Source organism: Protopterus annectens, chromosome 4.part0, assembly GCF_019279795.1.
Source record: "Protopterus annectens isolate FY-2018-M chromosome 4.part0, PAN1.0, whole genome shotgun sequence".
In the NCBI taxonomy this organism is placed as follows: Eukaryota; Metazoa; Chordata; order Ceratodontiformes; family Protopteridae; genus Protopterus; species Protopterus annectens.
The window spans coordinates 896,930,384-896,948,705 of record NC_056733.1 but is presented as its reverse complement, the minus strand read 5'-3'; positions in this window follow the sequence as shown (position 1 = coordinate 896,948,705).

Genomic DNA, 18,322 nt, shown 5'->3' with positions numbered 1-18,322 from the left:
AATCTAGACATAGTGCCACTTTTAAATAAATAACAATATATATAATATTTATGTATATATAAAATATATAATATATAATATTCACCAGAGGCATGGTGCACTGTAATGATGCTTCTACATTATAAAACTCGATATGAACAAACAAAGACAAGTGTGCAATATTGTAATATGGCCACATTACAATCTGATGCATAACTACTGTAAGCGGCACTATAACCGGGCCATCCTCAACCTAAGGACACTGCTAATATTTATGTTGTCATTAAGGCCAGGTGGTTTCCCAGCATTAAGTCTAAGTTGCCATAGGAGTTCTCTATACTCTAAAGTTGTCTCCCAGTCACCTCCTCTGGCCTCTGGTGTCACATCTTCTAGCACAATAAATTGTATGTATATTACACCAGCACACGGCCACTGCTATCATCCACTAGACTCCTAGTTCAAACATACAAATCCAACTACTCAGCTGGGGACTCCCTGTTTGCCTACTCTGTTGGAAAAATATGGAACAGACTCCCAGCTGACTTGACCCTAGAACCCTCACTAACTCAGTTCAAAAATAAACTCAAGAAATTCTTTAAAACTCATTGGTTATGTTCTTGCACTAATCCCGAATAGTGACCTCTGTATTTCTTAGGTGCCTTACCTTCAACTACTTCTAACTTTTTTTTACCACTCCATTTCAGGAAGGGTCAATTGTATAACTGCTGCTCAGTGTGTCTTAAACCTGAATGTAATGTTATGTATGTTTAACTTTGAAAATAATGTTATGTTTTGTAAAGTCTTTTATAATAAGTTAGTACTATATGTGCTAAATGCTGGTATTGCTTATGACTGTAATCTGCTTGAAACTAGCATTTACTAAATGTTCAGTGTGAATTATTATCTCGGAGCTTTTCACCCTGGGCCTGCGCTGAAAATGGACATGTATCCAGTCGGACTATCCCGGTCAACAAATGTAAAATAAATAAATAAAAATAAATAAATAATACAGATGAAGGCTTCTCGTATCAGCCTTGATACAGGCCCCTAACTAAGTATCCTGCCATTGATCTGGTGTAATACAGACAAAGGCTTCTCGTATCAGCCTTGATACAGTCCCCTAACTAAGGATCCTGCCATTGATCTGGTGTAATACAGAGGAAGGCTTCTCATATCAGCCTTGATACAGGCCCCTAACTAAGGATCCTGCCATTGATCCGGTGTAATACAGATGAAGGCTTCTCGTATCAGCCTTGATACAGGCCCCTAACTAAGGATCCTGCCATTGATCTGGTGTAATACAAAGGAAGGCTTTTCATATCAGCCTTGATACAGGCCCCTAACTAAGGATCCTGCTATTGATCTGGTGTAATACAGAAGAAGGCTTCTCGTATCAGCCTTAATACAGGCCCCTAACTAAGGATCATGCCATTGATCCGGTGTAATACAGAGGAAGGCTTCTCATATCAGCCTTGATACAGGCCCCTAACTAAGGATCCTGCCATTGATCCAGTGTAATACAGACGAAGGCTTCTCATATCAGCCTTGATACAGGCCCCTAACTAAGGATCCTGCCATTGATCCAGTGTAATACAGACAAAGGCTTCTCATATCAGCCTTGATACAGGCCCCTAACTATCCTGCCATTGATCTGGTGTAATACAGATGAAGACTTCTTGTATCAGCCTTGATACAGGCCCCTAACTATTCTGCCATTGATCTGCTGTAATACAGACAAAGGCTTCTCATATCAGCCTTGACACAGGCCCCTAACTAAGGATCCTGCCATTGATCCGGTGTAATACAGATGAAAGCTTCTCGTATCAGCCTTGATACAGGCCCCTAACTATCCTGCCATTGATCTGGTGTAATACAGACAAAGGCTTCTCATATCAGCCTTGATACAGGCCCCTAACTAAGTATCCTGCCATTGATCTAGTGTAATACAGACAAAGGCTTCTCATATCAGCCTTGATACAGGCCCCTAACTAAGTATCCTGCCATTGATCTAGTGTAATACAGATGAAGGCTTCTCATATCAGCCTTGATACAGGCCCCTAACTAAGTATCCTGCCGTTGATCTAGTGTAATACAGATGAAGGCTTCTCGTATCAGCCTTGATACAGGCCCCTAACTAAGTATCCTGCCGTTGATCTAGTGTAATACAGATGAAGGCTTCTCGTATCAGCCTTGATAGAGACCCCTAACTAAGGATCCTGCCATCAATCTGGTGTAATATAGAGGAAGGCTTCTTGTATCATTTCGTCTGTTGATTCCTTCTGCAGTTCTGTTGCTGTATATGAAAATAAATCTGCTGATATATTACCACTGTCATGCAGCCCTTCTCTCACTAAGTGGTGGGTGCATAACAAATTTCCAGCGTGTCCTGGCTACACCTTCTCTCTTTTCTTTCTTTCTTTCTTTCTTTCTTTCTTTCTTTCTTTCTTTCTTTCTTTCTTTCTTCTACATACCAGAATGGGTCTCCCATAAAATGAACCACAGACCCAGTGTGTATATAGCATGAATAGCATTATTCCTGTAGTAAAGCTGGAATACATTTATAGGTTCATACTAACCGTATCATGGCTGAGGGGTCATCAAGAAGTCAAGAAGTTTAGCCATTACATCCCTTGGCATTAAGAGTATATTTGTTATGCTCATCAGAAGATCACTCCCACATACACCAGGCAGGAATTTACACTAATCCACCTGATTATGAAGTTGTGTTTCAAAAGTTGCTTGTTCGACGTATAAATAGGTTTATTCCATATCTGATAGGTTGAGATGGCAGTTTCAGGATATGAAGCTCATGTTCATGGAAAGTTAATGTAAAAAGATGTGCTTCCATCATAGCTCCATTATGAGTCTTGTCTGTAAAGGTTAATACATGCAACTTCTCACTTGTTCCAAAAGCTGTGATATGCAATATGCACATGCACACAAATATATATAATATCCATGCATCCATCCACAACCCTTTTGAGTATATAATACATCGTTCCTGCTGTAATTTGCAGTCTATGCATGACGTGGTTGGCATCTGTATTCCTGCTTGGTTCAGTTTGTTACAGACCTCATGACAGAGAACTGCCCCATTGGGGAACCTCCTTATACTTTTTCTAATATCTGCAACCCCTGTCAAATTCCTGACCTGAAATGGAGTCAGAAATCCAGGAATTAAAGTTCAAGAACTACCTGTAGTTTTCCACAAGGATACAGTGAGCCTTAGAATAAATCTTTCCTTTGTGCCTAAAGCAGTGATGGAATTTTCTCTTAACCAAACTACTGAACTACTGCTTTCTTCCCAAATCCGCAAAGCATATGCAAAAGAATACAGATTTTAACTCCATTCCCCAAGAAACATAACTTATGGAGCTGTTTTGTGGATGGTGGGGAACATTACAGTAGGTGGACTGAGTGTGTGTTTCCTTTTTAGTTTTAGAAACACATTAGACTGACATATTGCTCTTCATTAGTGTAGCAGTTTCTTAGATTTTTGAGTGTTACCCTTTTCTTTCCAGGAATTACTTCAAGTGTCACCAAAGCTGTGGTTCTTGATTGATTCCTGTTGCAGGGATTGTGTCATCGTGACCACATATTGGTCAGTCTGCATTACATGCTGCCAGCTGAGGTGCTGCAGTATCCGGACTTTATAAACTGACCTTTTCTGAGAAGAAATGTAAACTTTTTTTTATCTTTATGCAATGACCAGTTAGCACTTTCATTTGAAAACCCGAGACTTTTTCAGATTGGTGTAACAAGCACATAAAATGAGGTAAATAGTATCATTATATCACATGACTAAAATTTTAATGCGGTAACCTCCTCTTTTTTAAAACGTTTTTGTGAGTTTGACAGTTGTATTTGGATTTCTTTATCTTTGTTTATGATTTTGGATCAGGAAAAGGCTATCTTGGAAATGTAATAAGTATTTAAAAACAACAAAAATATGTGCCTGTAGCATACTTCATGAGCATAGGGTCACAATTTTTACATTTTCACTTCAAATTTTAAATTCAGCAGTTACACACAAAATTTTATGTACATGAAACCTGTTTACATATCCCGTATGAAATGTGCTTTCAGGCTGGCATTTCAGTTATATAAGTAGTCTGACATTTCAATGGTATGGACTGGTACTTCATAGATTCATAGGTATATACTAGGCTAACAACGACCAAGGCCTTTATAAGCCTAGCTGTGCAACCCAACCTGATTGTGTCCCTGTGTATCATGGGTATTTTAGTATGGATTGCTATTTCAGCTGTAAAATGTGGCATTTTGCACAGACTAACATTGCATTGGTAGACAGCGATATTTCAGTGGTACAGACCATCTCTTCATTGGTCCAGTGCCCTTTCAGTAATACAGATTGGCATTTTAATAGCGTGGACTGGCATTTTGATGACACAGACTAGAATATCGGCACAGGCTGAAGTAATTTCATTTCCCAAAGTCCTCAAGCATGGTACTAGGAAAACTTTGCTGTATGGTTGCTGTACATTTAGAGTACTATATCATAATAAAATGACCATGACTGAATATTATTTTACAAATGTTACAGTGGTTCAGATTCTGGAATCAAAACTTTTATGAGTTTAAATATTCTGTTCTCAGAAGGTCGATGATATTTTCCAAAATACTTCAGAAACCTATAAACATAATATGTGTAGTTTGTTCTGCTAAGTTGTGTTTTCAAACTTTAAATTGTACTGCAGGCAGACATTTCAGCAACTGTACTATCAATATGTATCATGACTATAGGGCATATCCAAACTTAGATAACTTTAAATGTTTTGGTTACAATAAAAAAGAGAAACTATGCAGTATCAGATGTATGTGCTGATAAATTCACATTATTCCCTAGTTCTGTGTTTGTGAGATGAGTAGATTTATAGCAGAATTATATTTTGTTTTATGTTTGTGAGGGAGACGATGGTGTTTGAAAATATGAGATAAACAAAATTGTTCAGATATTTGTTCCCCTGAACAACAATGCTAGGAAAGAACAGGTAGTAAAAAGGTCAGGACCTGTACTACTCATTTAATTCAACATATATGTCAGAGGCCTCAAGTGTGCCTCGGCAAACATCTCTAAGCGCTGAGCAGGGTTTCATAATGCCTGCTTAGCATAGGTCAACTTGTTTATGCCACATCTCAGAGCAGTGAGAACTGCCCCTTACTTTTTCCTATTCTTTCCAAGCACTATTTCCTTAGTTAGTGGCCCAAAATATCATGCTTGGCCTCTAGCCCTCTCTCATCTTTCTACTTATCCTAAAACATTCTCTCTCACCTCTTAGTACTGATTCCCCCATTTCCTCCTTTTCTTTCCTTCCACCAAGTTAATTTCCAAATATGTTTCATAGCTCTTTAGATGTTGCTGCTATTAATTAATGATACTCTGTTTAATTTTGTATATTTGTTGATTACTTGCATACTTTTGTTTCCTATTTCTTTATATAATGTTGGAATTTTTCTGGAGATTTCCTCCCTGGGCCTCCACTGAAAAGGGTAGCTTTCTGCTCAGTTGGACTTTCTCAGTAAACACATGCAGTAAATAAATACATAAAACAGAAGCAGCCCAACCAGTTAATTAATAAGAAAGGAACTTAGTCAGGTAGTCAAGGCTGCACTGGGTCGGTTTATGGGAGCTGGCTGTTTTACAGTCATGAAGTAAAGCTGTTGTGGGGACTAGCTTTTCTAATTACTAGTACGGATGCATCACAGTATTCCTATATAATGTGAATGTAATACGGAATACATAGGGTCACAGAGCATGTAAGCAGCACTGGGAATGTTAAAACTACTGCCAAAGTAGGTAGCAAGGAATATATCTGGTCACAAGACTTGTAGCTACCACTAAGGATATTAGACCTACTACCTGTCCAGGAAAGGTTCATTCACGTAATACCATATTCCCAAAGTGGTCCACTGGCTAAGAGCCAAGTAGAACCCAGCATCAGGGAAGGGTTTCTGAGTTATTAGAATCATTGCCAAGGAGAATGATAGCCAAGAGTGACGCCTCCAGGTGTTTCTGCAGTTACATCCCACTGATACCTCCAGGCATTAAATATTGCTTGTTTCTATTTGCATCACTAATTCCAAAACCATGCTCCATACAAAGTATTAAAATATTTCATCTTAAAGCTTACATAATGGCAAATACAACTCTATTGATATTTAATCTCAGTCTGATGCAGGTCAATATAAACTAATTGTTGTTCAAATGATATTTTTTATGTTGTTATACATTTCATGTTTTTTTAAATATCTTGGCAACCAAGTAGCATAGACAGAACTGTTTACCCCTCATATAAAAACTCTAAACTGAGTGAACAAAGATCTACTGACAGCATACGTTTAACTTGAGTGGTTGCTGAGATATTGTTAGTTGTTTATAAAATATTCTAAACATAATAGTTACTCCCTGGGATTCAATGACACCTACACTAAGTGTACACTGTTCTGAGTGAACAGACAACACAGACATAACGCACACCTCCTTCCTCCTAATTTTAGTTTTCCTACTGATATTCTTGCAGCTTTAAATATTGACAGGGATTCATAAAGGTTACCACAAAGTGTAGACTACATGAACACTTAGTGCAATCTTTCTGAGTGACTAGAAAACACAAAAAAATGTGATAAGAATGTTCTTGAATACATATCGTGTACACTTAGTGTAGGCTTTATTGAATCTGACCTACTGTTTACTGTGACTTATAAAATCCAGTTTAAGACCTAAAACCTAAAGAATCCTACCACTATAAAAATAGATTGTGCTAAAGACGTTTGCCATTTACACTCCTTCAGTAGCCCATATGGCTCCAGAGGTATCAGCATTTGTTTGAAATCGTGAGGACATAATTAGATTCTAGCAAAAAGCTTAAGATATTAGGTTGTGCCCATTGCAAGTTACAGTGCAAAATTCCAGAACTCCATCAGCCGGAATGAGTTAAATAGTGACTCCAGGGGTCTTGATAAGTCATTTTTATTCTGTTCTGGAGGCATCCTGGGATGTTATCAGGGCCTCCTGAGACTGTGTTCTTGGCTTTAGCGAGCACAGATAGTACATGCTCCCTAGTTATAGTTGGAGGGGTTATGAATTTCTAGAGAGATGTTTGGTGGTAAGAGGGGGTAAATTTGTAACTGAATTTGTCTGCTAATGGGTTCGCCACATCATCAGGCTCAGTGAATGTGGCACCATTAACCACCAGTTCAGCACATTACTGTGTGCTGCCCTTGAAGTTTCTGACATAGCAGAAGAAGGCCTTATGGTTATTTTTCACTTGGGAGGCCATCTTAACTTCAAAGTTTGCTTTGTTGGACTTATTTAGCCTTTTTAGCTACCTATTTAGTTTGATTAGACAGTTTTTATGTTTAAGGGAATTACCCTTCCTGATTTTTGCCATACTTTTTTCCCCTTCTTTTGTAAATCCTGTTTAATTTTGAATGCTACCAGGGCAGTTTGTTTCAGGGGCTAGTTCTTGCCTTACTTCTGTTGGGTATAGCAGCCTGTATACAGCCACTGACATGGTTGCACAGAGTTTCTGAGGGGAATTCCGCATAGGCTGCTGTGTTCTCCGGGTTTGTAGGGGTATTGAATTTTGACAAACTATTACTTAATAAAAAGTAGTTTGCTTTGAAACAGTTCCTAACTGTTACTGGTTTTAATAGGGTTATGGAGTTGATTTTGATTTTGAAGGAGTCAGCTTTATGGTTGGACCTTACCAGGCAGACATTGGGGGCTATATTCTTCCATATTTGCGAGTATGCCTCTAGCAGGTGTATTCACTATATGGTCAAGGATGTTTATATTTATGAAGTCCAGGATTTCTGTACTTATAGATTTGAAGCCATTCCATATTTTTGAGTATGAGGTCCAGTATATTGGAGCCTCTAGAGTGTGTATTTACTATTTGGTCAAGGATGTTTGCATTTACGAAGTCCGGGAATCTCTGTGTCTATAGATTTGAGGCTGCGTAGAATTCTCAGTCTATAGAGGAGTAATTAAAGTCTCCCATGCATAAGGTGTTAGGTTGGAAGGTAAGTGTCTCCAGAAGGTACAGGTATGCATTTTGAGCTTCTTGGGACATGTAGGTGACCTGTAGCTAGCTAGGATATGGTATGTGATTTTGTATATTGTGATCTGCACTTGGAGGAACTCCATAGTGTCATCCTATTTGACCACCCTAGAGGTATGCTTGTTATTGATGTATAGCGAGACACCACCTATGATTTTCTTTGTATGCTGTAAAGTTTTCTCAGTTATTTTATGTGTAATATGGATACTATTGTAAACAGGTGCTCCTGTTTTGTTTCTCCCCTCTTCTCTCTTCTCTCTTTCTCCTTGTTCAGTTTTAAGAAATGTAGGCACTGCAATGGAACAAAATGCAGCAGAAAAGTCTGGTAAAAAGAACATGAGAAAAGAAAAAAAATAATGTGCTTTTTCTCATTCTTACATGGGGGAATGACTTGATTAAGTCCCTTAGCTTGATCTGGTAACACGTTTTAAGAGTAAATGAAAAAGTATCTTGAATATTATAAGGCTTTTTTTCTAGCAAATAAATATATACTTAGTTGCAGTTCTATATCTGGTCCTCATGTCTCCCTGGAGATGATCTAATAAAGAGAAATTGGATGGGAGATAATGTTCTCTAAAAGAATTCAAGTGTTTCCCAGCTGGGAGAGCTATAAAGGTAAAACAAAACAAGACAGTACTTAGAAGCACAGGCTGTGCTGTGTGTCTAAGCATGGATAACATTTATTTCAGGTGAACTCAAGTTTTTGAGTGTGGTCAGTTTGGGACATTTATTCATATTAGGGGTAAAACTTCAACATTTTAAGATGTACATAGTTGTGGGTGTTAATAAGTGAATAGGTTTTAGGGGGTATTTTTTGAGAGCTTTCAATAAAACAAAACATTTTGTAAGATGTGACATAGGCTCAAATGGATATGACAGGAAACAACTGTATAAAAGTTCCAACTTCCCAAACAGTCTATGCATATAACACAAAAGCTGGAAATAGACTTTTAACAAAACAGTTGTTCTACATAAAAGGTGGAATAATAACTTTTTATTAAAATGATGCTTTCTGTAATGTCTTTAAATGTCAATGGTCTCACAGAGGTTTACAAGAAAGAAAGAGTAGTGAACTATATTAACATGTAGAATGCAAATAGCTATACAACAGGAGACAGACTTGGAAATAACTGAACATGTGGATTTGATAAAGAAAGGTTTTCAGGATGTATTCAGCAGAATATCTGGGACAAAGGAAAAGATGAGTACTTATATCAATTGCAAGAGGAGCTCCAGTAGTGATGGAAGAGGATAAAAAAGTTAATAATGGTAGATTTGTAGTAATAAGGGGCTACTGGCAAGGGAGGAGGATTACACTGGCATGTATATATATTCCACCTAAAACTGCTTTAATGGAGCTTAATATAATTCTGAGAGAAACGCTCAGCTTTCAGCAAGGAATATTACTTATAGGTGGGGACTGGAATTTGATTTGCAGCAGAGAAGATCTGTCTGTGGAACTTTTGAAGTTTTGAAATATCTGGCATGGATTATGTGAATTCAGTAATAGTAGTTCAGAGTGAGTTTACATATTATTCCCCAAGATGCAAAAACTGGGCTAGACTAGACAGAATTTACATTTCACAGGAGCATGTGCATTTAATTGAAGGTCTTGATATGCACTATTCAGATCATGTACCAATAATAACTAAAATAAAAACAGATGATAATGAAATAAAAATGAGACACTGGCACTTTCCCACCTATCTGTTGAAAAGAGAGTAATTTAAGGAATGGGTAGTGGAAATTATTCAGGAGCTGTTATAGAAGATGGAAGTTTCTTTTGAAGATATAGCTAGGGAATGGGATAAAATTAAAGCGGAATTTAAAAACAGGGTGGAAATAAAGGAAGGGGAGATATGGTTAAGAAGTAACAAGAATTATTTAGAGGGACTGACAAATGTTAAAGTATTGCAGAATAGGGGGAGTCTCACAGAACAAGAAGAGGAGCAACTGCAGAATGCTAAGCGGAAAATAAGGGATTACCTCGATAATATGCATGAGTTTAGAAAGATTGCTGTTAAGCAACTGTTTTTTGTAATATCTCAAGACCAAAAAAACTTTTACCACAACGACTCAGGTAACAGAAAGTAGAAAGGGCTGTTGCCAAGCTTAGGGAGCCTATAACAAGGAAGGTAACAAAAGATCCTGTAGAGGTATTAGAAATATTTCAGAAATTCTATGAATGTCTGTATAAAGCAGAGAAATATGGAAATCAAGAAAAGGTACAAATGAAAATGTTTATGGAAGAATTAAATATGCCTTGATTAAAGGTAGATGAGGCTCAGTTTACTAACAGTTAGGATAGGAGGAGATGAGATAAAAATGGTGATATATAACCTATGTACAGGAAAGTTCCCAGGAATAGATGGTATTATTGTGGAAGTTTGGAAGCTAGGAGGGAAAAAAACTGTTAAAGATCTGGAAGGTTTTGTTTAACAGTATTTTAAGAGGAAGAGAATTACCAATATCCTGGAAAAAAGCTGCGGTAGCTGTAATAACTAAACAAGTAAAGATCCATCAAATCCAGCTTCATACAGGCCCGTTTCAATACTAAATCATGATTATAAAGAGTTTATGTGTGTAACAGCTAAAAGAATGCCAAACGTAATGACAAAATTGATAGATAAGGATCAATGTGGCTTTGTGGAAGGAAGGCGAAAATTTGTCAACATTAACAGAACATTGGTGATCCAGAGGGAAGCAGAATGTAAGAAAATACCACTGTTGTTGGTAGGTCTTGATGCAGGGAAAGCATTTGACAAAGTAAGCTGGGACTTTATGAGCAGGGCAATGGAAGCATTTCCATTCCCTGATAAAATTATAATGTTGATTAGGAGGCGATATGAGGAATCGGAGGTGAAAATTAAAGTGGGTGGGTTCCTTTCTGATAATTTCTGGTTGAGCAGAGGAACCCACCAATGTTGTCCTGTTTTCCCTTTGTTATTTGCATTATATTTGGAACCACTGGCAAGGAGAATAAGGAACTCAGAAATTCAAGAATATAATTGGCATGGTAGTCAAGAAAAGCTGTCTCTATTTGCAGATGATATTATCTTTTTTGTTAAATAATAGTAATAGATGTAATAAGACTCTGAAACGTATAAACTGTTATCTACAGCTACTTGCGATGTACTATATGCTTACTTACTGTGACTAGATTGAATAGAAAACTGTTCAGATCTCATTGCTTACATCTGCTCGGTGTGACACCCTGAGCCTTGTGGACCGATAATGTAGAATGACTGTTTGATTCTGAGGCTGCCTGCTTGTTTCTGAGGTGTAAAACAGAACTAGGTGCATATTTTTGGCTCTATCACATAGCTAACCCTCGCAGCTATTGCTTATTTAACTGTTGTGATGCTCCTTCATGACTGTACTAACGAGAAGTGTATATTATTTGTATAACTAGTTTATAGTGCCCTGTCAGGAAACAGCATATGGATAGATCCTTACTGATTCGCAACTATTGATTATTTAACTGCTGTGTCGCTCCTTCATCACTGTATTAGAGAGAAGTGTATATTATTTGTATAACTAGTTTATAGTGCCCTGTTAAGAAACAGCATATGGATAGATCCTTACTGATTCGCAACTATTGATTGTTTAACTGCTGTGTCGCTCCTTCATTACTGTATTAGAGAGAAGTGTATATTGTTTGAATAACTAGTGTATAGTGCCCTAGTAAGAAGCAGCAGAAGAGTAGAACCAGTCTGTGTCTGAATATGCAGAAATACAGGGTTGTGCAATAAGTATCCACTCTGCCCTTAAACAGACTCTGTAGAGCTGCATTAGTATGTGGTTTTGGGTTAGGATACACTGACCTGTCCCTAACACGGCTTCCTGAGAAGTGCTGTACAAAGAGATAAATAGCACTGTTGTATTGGGGCCCTGTTCATGAGGCAACGTATAGGTAAACTGCTTCTGTGCCTGTTAAATCGGAGCTACCAGAAGCTCTGTTCCCTATAACCTCTCCCTATTGGTGCTGTCCTTACGACCGCTTCTTGTAGAGCCTTTTAGAGGCCTTTACTCCTATTGCATTGCCCTGATTAAAAGGCAGCATATGTTGTAAACTCCTTCCGTGTCCGGGAATACCGGAGCTACAGGGTCGAACTATTGTCTTAACGGCTGTGTCCCTGTTACCACTTTTGAAGAAAGCACCGGGTAGAAAGGATGCTTGGGTGCGCTTAGCCTCCAAGATTTAATAAACAAAACTACATGTGCACATAATCAGATAGTGCTCCTTGGAACCATTCAAACGGTCTTCCTGTGCCTTCTAAAGGTAACTACAGAGCTAGGCCGTTGAAATGCTGTTGTAGCGCTCTGTCTGGAGCTCGCTATATTGAGCGCTGTATTCTGCCTTGCACTCCTGGCCTTTGTGTAATTTTACCTGCAGGTTAAACCATAATAGTCAGTCCAGCTCAGACAAGTATCTGTTATAGTAGTTAGAAGTGTAGTAAATACTGTGCCTGATATTTTATGTGATGTCATTTTAAATGCATGTACTGTAACTCTGTTTTTTCCACACAATCCACCCCACTAAACACTCTGTTTGCTTTTTGTTTCCCCTAGCTATCTCCCCATGTTTCTGCACCCTAACATAGAATCCCTGACCAAAGCTCAACCACATCTAACCTAAAAAAGGGAATTTGCCATACCTGTACCTGATAAGAATAACTCGGGAGACTGGAAAGAAAGTATGCTATCACCCCTTCTTTAAATGTGCAAATATTTTAAACTGGCCGCCTTTCTGTACTCATTTACCTTATTCCTCCCTGGAATTCAGGTATCTGTAACCCACTGTGAGCACAGTACCATGGGAACCCCTAGGCCTTTTACAGACCCCTTCTCATACCTTACACCTTATCTATCCCTTCCACCATTAAATACTAGCTAGCTGACTACCTGCAAGTTAATAGAAAAATTTCCATTATAGTTGTAGAAATCCTACTGTTCTGGCATAGGGATAACATATATTTTTTTAAGAAGCTCAGCACCTACTCGGTAGGGCCCCACTCTGTTTGCTCTTCTCCCACCCCCATTCCCACACTCCCCCATATCATTTCCTTTATACTTATCCACCTTCACCACACCTCTTCCTACTCCTCCCCTACCCCTCACAACAAGTTCCTCATAGACACACACCCTCCTATAGTTCCTACCCACACACGACTACTTATCACGCACCTCATCTGCCCACTGTCTACACTAAACTCTATACTTATATCATGCCCTTCTAACCACAAGCATTACTCCTGATACCTATACTCTCCCTTCTCTACCTCCTCACCTCCTATCACACACACATCTACCCCCACCCTACTTCCATTAAAACAATTGTACTCTACATCCAAATACTAAACCTCAAACCCCCCTACAAACCAGCCCTTCTATTCCAAACTATAATACTCTCTTTCCTAAAATAAAGTTATCTCCCCCTCTCCCAAGCACTTCTAAGCATAAAAGAAATGTCTCCCTATTTAAACAATTACTCTACTTTAAACCACTACTTCTATAAGGGAACATCCATCCTAACCCAGGCCCCTCCCAACCTACCTTCCATAATCATCCTCTTGTACAAACATCTACTAACCCCACCCCCCTTAAAAAGCAAGTATCTTTCTACTCTATCAACCTCAGGAGTGTAGTAAACAAAGTTCAGGACTTCCGTGCCTGGTTAGCTAACTATACTCCTGACATAGTCACCCTAACTGAAACCTGTCTAAAACCATATAATCAAGATAGTGAAATTACCCCACCTGGCTATAACATCCTCAGACTTGACAGGCAAAGGAAAAGAGGTGGAGGGGTAGTCATACTCTACCCTGACCACCTCACAACAACTAGTCCAAACCTCCCTCTACCCACTTTCTCTACAGCTGAACTCCTACTTACCAATGTTAAACTCAACATCTTTACCACCATAACTGTTGTAGCTATTTATATCCCACCAGGAGACAATCTAGGCATACTCGAGAACATCCTATCCTACCTCTCACAGACCATCCACAATGAAACCATCATCCTAGGAGATGTAAACATAGATTGGCATACAATTCAGACTCCCCATACTACCTCATGTATCAACTTACATGGATTTGAACAGCTAATCACCTCCCCTACCTATATTAGTAAGTCACACCTACCACAGTCTACTGTAGACTGGATTTTGGTGTCTCACCCCCAAAATTACCATAACCCTCACACTCTACTAAACTCCCTTAGTGACCACTGCCCTATCACAGTAACTAGACACACTCCCCATTTTACCAGACCTTTCAAGTTTATCACTTCCTGCAAAGTGTCTTCCTTTAGTCCAGACTCTTTCTCTAACCAACTCTCCAGAATAGACTGGTCCCGTCTCACAAAACTTCCCCTAGATGAAGCCGTCCACTCTTTCAACTCCACCTTTCTGAACATCCTCAACTCCCTTGCTCCCCTCTGAACTATCAGAATCAAAGCTAATACCGCTCCTTGGCTAACCAAATCATATAGAGCTCTGATGAAAAAACGTGACAGCATATGGAAATTATGGACTAAAACCTAGACCCCTTCTCTACTACAGACCTATAAAGAACTTAGAAATCAAATAAAGAACATTATTAACAAAGACAAGATCAACTTCTATGCCAACCCTCCCACTACCCTAAAATCTGACCCCAAAAAATTCTGGAGCACAATCAATCATTTACTGCATCCAGGAAACCCTTCTCCTCCTAGCCCATGTCTGAATACAACCCCTGAAGAAACTACTACTGTATTTAACAATAATTTTATCATCTCTATAACTACCATTATTAATGATCTTCCCACTCGAAAAAGTACTAACTCCCCTTTCTCAGCCTCTCCATCTCATCCTTCAAACTCTTTGTCAACCTCTCCACCTCATCCTTCAAACTCTTTCTCCCTCAACATCAGTCACAACTAACTATATTAAATCCCTACTCTCTAAACTCAAACCCTGCTCCCCCTCAGCTGATAATCTACCTTCTTACTTCCTACAGATTGCAGTCAAACCCCTAGCCTATCCTGTATCCATCCTGATCAACTGATCTATCTCTGAATCATATGTTCCAGTAATTTGGAAAACATTCTACACTTTACCTATACATAAGGGAGGTAATTCTTCAGATATATCTAACTTCAGGCCAATTGCTATTCTGTCAACCATCTCCAAGATACTTGAGAAATGTATCCACAAACAGATAATGCAGTATCTTCTCCAACAGAACCTTCTAACACACACACAACATGGATTCCACCCAAAATACAGTACTACAACTGCACTAATATCCTTTACCAATACTGTATCACTGGCCCATGACAACAACAAACTAGTTCATGTCTGTTCCTTGACCTCTCCAAAGCCTTTGACACTGTCTCCCATCCCCTACTCCTAGAAAAACTATCTCATTTAACTTTCTCTCCTCCTATGATATCCTGGGTTTCTAGCTATCCCTCTAACCACCAGCAAGCTATCAACTGGCAGTTTGCCTATCCTCCCCCCCAATCGTTCCAATGGGTGTCCCCCAAGGATCCATACCTGGGTCACTCCTATTCAATATTTTCACCAACCTACTTTACACTTCCTGTACCAATTCTACACTTGTACAATATGCAGATGGTTCTATAGTCATCACCATTGCTGACAATCCATCCGACCTCCACTCTACTACTCAAACAACATTCAAATCTATACAGACATGGCTTAGTGATAATAAATTAATTCTCAACCCCAAGAAAACTAAGCTTCTAGCCTTCCTCCCAAAAAACCTCACCAATCTCAAAACTACATTTTCCATCCTATCAAGCAATAACATTATCATTACTGCCGAACCTAGCACTAAACTGCTAGGAGTCATAATTGATGGTCAGCTTAAATTTGATCTCCAAGTCGCCAATGCTATCAAAAAGACTCACCAGAAACTTGGTCTCCTATACCATAACAAAAGACATTTAACCAGTACAGCCAGAATAACTCTCCCCCATGCATTTCTTATTCCCACACTTCTATATAGCTGTCAATTATTCACAAATCTTAACACCACACTCTTAACTAAAGTCAAAACTACATATAACAAGGTTGCTAGATTTGCGGCAAACCAAACCTACAAATCACACCATTGCCTATCTCTTAAACAACTGGACTGGCTTGAATTCCCTCATTGCTGCTACTACATCAACTGCAAATTATCCACTCCATCCTTTATCTACCATCTTTCTGCCCTAACCTTCTATCTATTATATCTAAATATTCCCCCTCTAGGACACTACGTAGCTCAAACCAGGACTTCCTACAGATCTACAAACCCAAAACCAAAATAGGGTGCCTACTCTATTACTATAACCCTGCTACAATGTGGAACCAACTACCCCTAGAATTTAGGTCACTCGACCAAACCAAGCATTTCAAACTAGCCACTCTGAGATACCTAATAAACAAATGGTCCTGTCACTGTAGTCATCCTCCCTGAAACTACCCTACAATAGCCTCTGTTTCCTTCCTCCCTCTACTGCCTAGTTAAATAATCATCTACCCCTCCATCTCTTTACTTAACTACTTAAGGTGGGAGGTTGGTATAATGGTTAAGGTGTTTACCTTACAGACACAAGGTGCAGGGTTTGATTCTCACATGGGGTAATTGACTAGGCTTAAAATGGCTGATAAGGGCTGTTAGACTAGTACTATTCTATGAATCTTTATTGTTGGGAGGGTGGCCTAATGGTTAAGGTGTTTGCCTTGCAAACTCATGGTGCAGGGTTTGAGTCTCACAAGGGATAATTGGCTAGGCTTAAAATGTCTCGCAAGGGCAGTTAGCCTAATACTAACCTATGAACCTAACCTAATTAGAGTGGGAGGATGGCAGAATGGTTAAAGTGTTTACCTTGCAGGCACAAGGTGCAGGGTTTGATTCTCACATGGGGTAGTTGGCTAGGCTTAAAATGGCCCACAAGGGCAGTTAGCCTAGTACTAATCTATGACTATGACTATGACTATGACTACTTCATCCCCTGCCTACTCCTCCTGTAACTACACTGTATATAACCAGTTAAGAATTATGAATACTATACTTCCTTTCATCACAATGAACCACAGAATTTTTTTGCAGTCTAACCTCTGTCATTATACAAAACTGCTTTCTGTATGACTTATTATAAATGTCTTTTACTGTACAATTGTACAATTGGATGATTTATTAGAAATGTTTTTTACTGTACAATTTCGGACATTGTACTAATTTGTTTAACTGTTATGATTTACTGTAATAGTTATCTTGTTAAAAATTTTCAAATGGAAATGTCTTATTAATTGTATGTAAAATGCTAATACTGATTGTGGAACTTTTCTCCTTGGGTCTCCACTGAAAATGGGCTAAACACTCAGCTGGACTAACTCGGTTAACAAATGTAAAATAAAATAAATAAATAAATAAATTATACCTGACAAAACCAGAAAGGTACATTACAGTGCTGTGGAACATTTTGAGACAGTTTCAGATTTTTTCGGGATACAAACTTAATGAAGCTAAAACAAAGGCAACAGCGGTAAATTATAAAGCCACACATGAATTGGTTCAGTAATATCCATATTTATGGGGACATAATATAATGAAGTATTTAGGAGTATGGATTAAAAATGATTCTGGTGTGGCAGCTAAGGATAATACAAAAACTGAGAAAATGGAAGCTCTGTTATATGGATAGGGATTGTAAGATACAAACAAGTTAAAATGTTTTTAGTCCCTTTATTTTTATACACAGGTCAGGCATATTTTATGAACCAGAGGAGAAGTTGTGGGTAGCAATTAATAAAGAGCAGAAAGATTTTATCAGGGATGGGGATACGGCAAGAGTCAAGTGTGTTAAGCTGATACTTCCAATAGAACAAGGTGGATTGGGATTACCTGATGTGAAGGGGTATTTCAGAGCAACACAGTTAAGGCTCCTATACATAGCACCAGAAAACTATAATTCAAAGTGGAAAGGGATGATGATGAAACAGGGGGGACGCTCAAGAAAGAAGGAGAGACTGGAATTTTGGATGCAGACCTTTAAGGAGAATAACAATAATCACACAGAATATAATAATCACGCAGAATATTATATTCCTAGACATCCGCGGAGGTGCAGCGGTAGCATTGTTGCCTCACAGCAAGAGGTTCTCTCGTTCGATTCTCGGCTGGAGTGCGGGGAGTGCCTTCTGTGTGGAGTCTGCATGTCCTCCCCGTGGTTGGGTGGCATTCGAAAGATATGCGTAA